Raw genomic sequence first — 4,222 nt, forward strand, 5'->3', positions numbered from 1 at the left:
CCCCCCCCCTCCCAGCACACATATAGGCAGCCACAATTTCTTGAAGCTCTTGCTTTTGGCACCCCCACACCCCCTCCCAAAGTGGAGACAGTTTCCAGGCTGCCGTATGGTGACACCGATGCCTGCTCCCACCGGGAGCTTGCCCTGCCTGCCTGGGCATGGCCGCTCCATGACGAGGGTCTACAGTGAGCCACGGGCCGTGGGCTGTGGAGGCCTGTTCTAGCGGCCCCAGTTCCTGCTCTCTGTCGTTCCTCTGGCACCTCTAGCTGCAGGAGCGTTTCGCCAGGCCGGGAAGGCGCTCCGCCGAAACCCCCTGTACTCGCTTCCGGGCCTCTTGGCGAGCCTGCCCTCAGGCTCGCAGGATGGGAGAAGACGGGGCATCGGGAGCACCTGCACCAGCCTCCTCTGCCGTCTGGGTTCCCAGGGCTGCTGCTTCCCGAGGAGCCCCGACTGCCCGCGTCTCCCCGAAGGCAGGCCAGCAGGATGGTCTGTTGTCCCTGGAGGTTTCTCTGGCGAAGGCTGGCGGTCCTTTTACCGTAGCCAAGCCCGCCTCAGCTAAGGCCGAAGACGGTCGGCCGCAAACGATATCCTGGCAGGCTGGCAACGGCACGAGAGCAAGCTGAGCTAAGACGACGCTTTGCAGAGGATGCCATCACATACTGGGGGGAGAGGGCCGGGGGGCGAGCTAGACGCCAGCCCCGGAGAGGTGTCTAGCTCCGAACGGCAGCCCCCTAGGAACCTGGACCCCTGGCACAGCAGCGGGCCTGCGCTGACCCGCCTGTATTGCCATGGTAGCGGCCCCCGCGCAAGTCGGCGCCGCCAGCCTCCAGGCACCCGCGCTCGGTTATGTCTTTGGCTGAGGCCTGCTGCTTAACGCCGGCTGCTGCACCCAAAGGGGCGCGCAGATCACAGGGGCCCGCGAGTTGCTGAGCCTGCTGGCAGGAACCAGCCCACTCCCAGCGTGCAGCAAAAGCCGATACTCCCCCCGAGAGGCTGCTCCTACCATCACCCGCAGATCTGGCGAGAGAGGCCAGACCGAGGTGAGGCTGCGATTTCCTCGTAGCAAAGAAAGGCCAGACGCGCCGCAGCCGGGTGACGGCTAGGTGGGGCACTGGCTTAACGTGCAGTGCTCATGCATGGTGTCGGGGCGTGGGGGCAGGGGAGTGGGCATCAGTTTGTGGGGGGTTGTAGGTGTGTGCGGGGAGGGAGCATATGGGGGGTGCGGATATGTGGGGTCTGGCTGCTTATGGGGTTTGCAGAGGGTAGGGTGGCTGGCGGGTGTGAGGGTTGGCGTGTGTGGCGGTGTGAGGGGGGGCACATGTGTATGGCGGCGTGTGCGGGTGGGATTCACCCTATGAGCGTGCACGCTTGTGCCCTCTCCCTCCCTCATTGCACACAGATCCACAGTGTGCTTGGCTCACTATACACACAGGGTGCTTTACTGTCACACACACACACACTGAGTGTGCTTTGCTCACTACACAAAATGTGCTTTGCTCTTACACAGTGTGCGCTTTGCTCACTATGCACACACACACGTGCTATACTCACTACACACACACAGAGTGCTTTGCTCTCACACGCCGTCTGTGCTTTGCTCAAGCACACACATACTGTGTTGCTCACTACACACTGTGCTTGGCTCATTACACACACACACACACACACACACTGAGTGTGCTTTGCTCTCACACACTGCTTTGCTCAATTCACACACACACAGAATCTCTGTGCTTGGCTCACTACACACGCACTCAGTGTCCTTGGCTGACTACACATGCACAGACACTGACCTTTGCTCACTACACACAGTGTGTTCTTTGCTCACTAAACAGGGAGTGCTTTGTCCTCTCACACACATAGTCTGTGCTTTGCTCTGACACACACAGTGTGCTTTGCTCCCTCTCTCTCACACACACAATGCGTGCTTTGCTCACACAGTGTGCTTTGCTCTCATACACTATGTGCTTTGCTGTCACAGTGCTTTGCTCAAACACACACACTGTTGCTCTCACACACACACGATGTGTGTTTTCCTCACATGGACACACACTGTGTGTGCTTTGCTCACTACACACACAATGTGCTTTGCTCTCACTCACACACACAGAGCGTGCACTTTGCTCACTAGGCACGCACACAGAGCATGTGCTTTACTCACTACACACAGTGTTGCTCACTACACACAGTGTGCTTTGCTCTCACACTGTGCTTTGCTCAGTACACACACACTCTCTGTGCTTGGCTCACTACACACACAGTGTGTTATGCTCACTACAGACACCGAGCGCTTTGCTGACTACACACTGTGGTTTCCTCTTGCATGCACACACACGGTGTGCTTTGCTTACCCATAAACACACTGAGTGTGCTTTGCTCACTACAGACACTGTGTGCTTTGCTCACACACAGTGTGCTTGCTCAAACACACACACTGTTGCTCACTACACTCAGTGTGCTTTGCTCACTACACACACACACACACACAGCACTTTGCTCTCTCACAGTGTGCTTTGCTCGCTACACACTGTTCTTTGCTCTTGCACACACACAGAGTGTGTTTTGCTTACACACACACACCCACACTGAGTATACTTTTCTCACACAGTGAGAACCTCACGGTGTGGTTTGCTCACTACACAGTGCTGTGGTCTGACACAGAGTGTGGTTTCCTCTCATAGCGTCTTTGCTCAAACACATACACAGACCATGTGCTTTGCTCAGTACACACAGTGTGCTTTGCTCTCACACATACACTGTATGCTTTGCTCACACACACACACACACACACACACACACACACACACACACACACTGTGTGCTTTCATACATTTCATAGACATTAGGGGCTAGAAGGGACCTCGTGAGCTCAGCGAGTCCAGCCCCCTGCCAGAGGCAGGAAGCCTGCCAGGATCGAACGATCCCAGCAAGATAAACATCCCAATGCCCTCTGAATGAGTCCAGAGTCGGGGCTCGTACCGCCTCTGGGGGGAGTCTATTCTGGACCCGGGACACATGGACCGCAAAGAAGTTTTGCCTTATATTGAGTCTATATCGGCCCTCAAGAAGTTTGTGGCTGTGAGACCTAGTTATCCCTTGGGGAGCCCTGGTGAACAACTGTTCTCCCAGGTCCTGATTCGCCCCCCGGATATACTTATGGGCAGCCACCAGGTCCCCCCTGAGCCTTCTGTCTGCCAGGCTGAAGAGTCCCACGTCCCTCTTTGCTCACTACACACGCTGTGCTTTGCTCTCTCTCACGCACAATGTGTGTTTTGCTCAAACAGACACACACTGAGTGTGCTTTGCTCCCTACAAAATGTGCTTTGCTCTCACAGTGTACTTTGCTCAAACACGCACTGTGTTGCTTACTACACGCAGTGTGCTTTGCTCTCTCAGAGCGTGCTTTGCTGTCACAGTGCTTTGCTCAAGCACTACACACACACTGCGCTTTGCTCGCACAGACACACCGCGTGCTTTGTTCACCACACACACACTGTGCTTTTCTCTCACACGTAGACAGTGTGTGCTTTGCTCACTACGCACAGTGGGTGCTTTGCTCTTGCACACTGTGCTTTGCTCACACACACACAGTGTTGCTTCCTACACAGTGTGCTTTGCTCCCTCTCTCACACACACACAATGTGTGCTTTGCTCCCGCAAAGTGTGCTTTGTTCACTACACAGCGTGCTTTGCTTTCACACACAGTGTATTTTGCTCAAACACACACGCACTCTGTTGTTCACTACACACAGTGTGCTTTGCTCTCACACACATACCCCTGTGCTTTGCTCACACACGGAGCATGTTTTGCTCACTACATACACAGCATGCTTTGCTCTCTCTCACACACAATGTGTGCTTTGCTCACACAGACCCACAGTGTGTGCTTTGCTCACTACACAATGTGCTTTGCTCTCGCTCAGTGTGCGCTTTGCTCACTATGCACGCACACACTAAGCGTGCACTTTGCTCGCTACACACATAGTATGTGCATTACTCAGATGCACACACTGTGTTGTTTACTACAGTGTGCTTTGCTCACTGCACACACACACACACATACAGTGTGCTTTGCTCTCAGACTGTGTGCTTTGCTCAAACACGCACACAGTTTGCTTTCCTCAGTATGCTCAGTACACACACACACACACACAGAATGCTCATACACGTGTGCTTTGCTCACACACAGCGTACTTTGGTCAAACACAGACATACTACACGA

Source organism: Alligator sinensis, unplaced genomic scaffold (genome assembly GCF_000455745.1).
Source record: "Alligator sinensis unplaced genomic scaffold, ASM45574v1 scaffold98_1, whole genome shotgun sequence".
Taxonomy (NCBI): domain Eukaryota; kingdom Metazoa; phylum Chordata; order Crocodylia; family Alligatoridae; genus Alligator; species Alligator sinensis.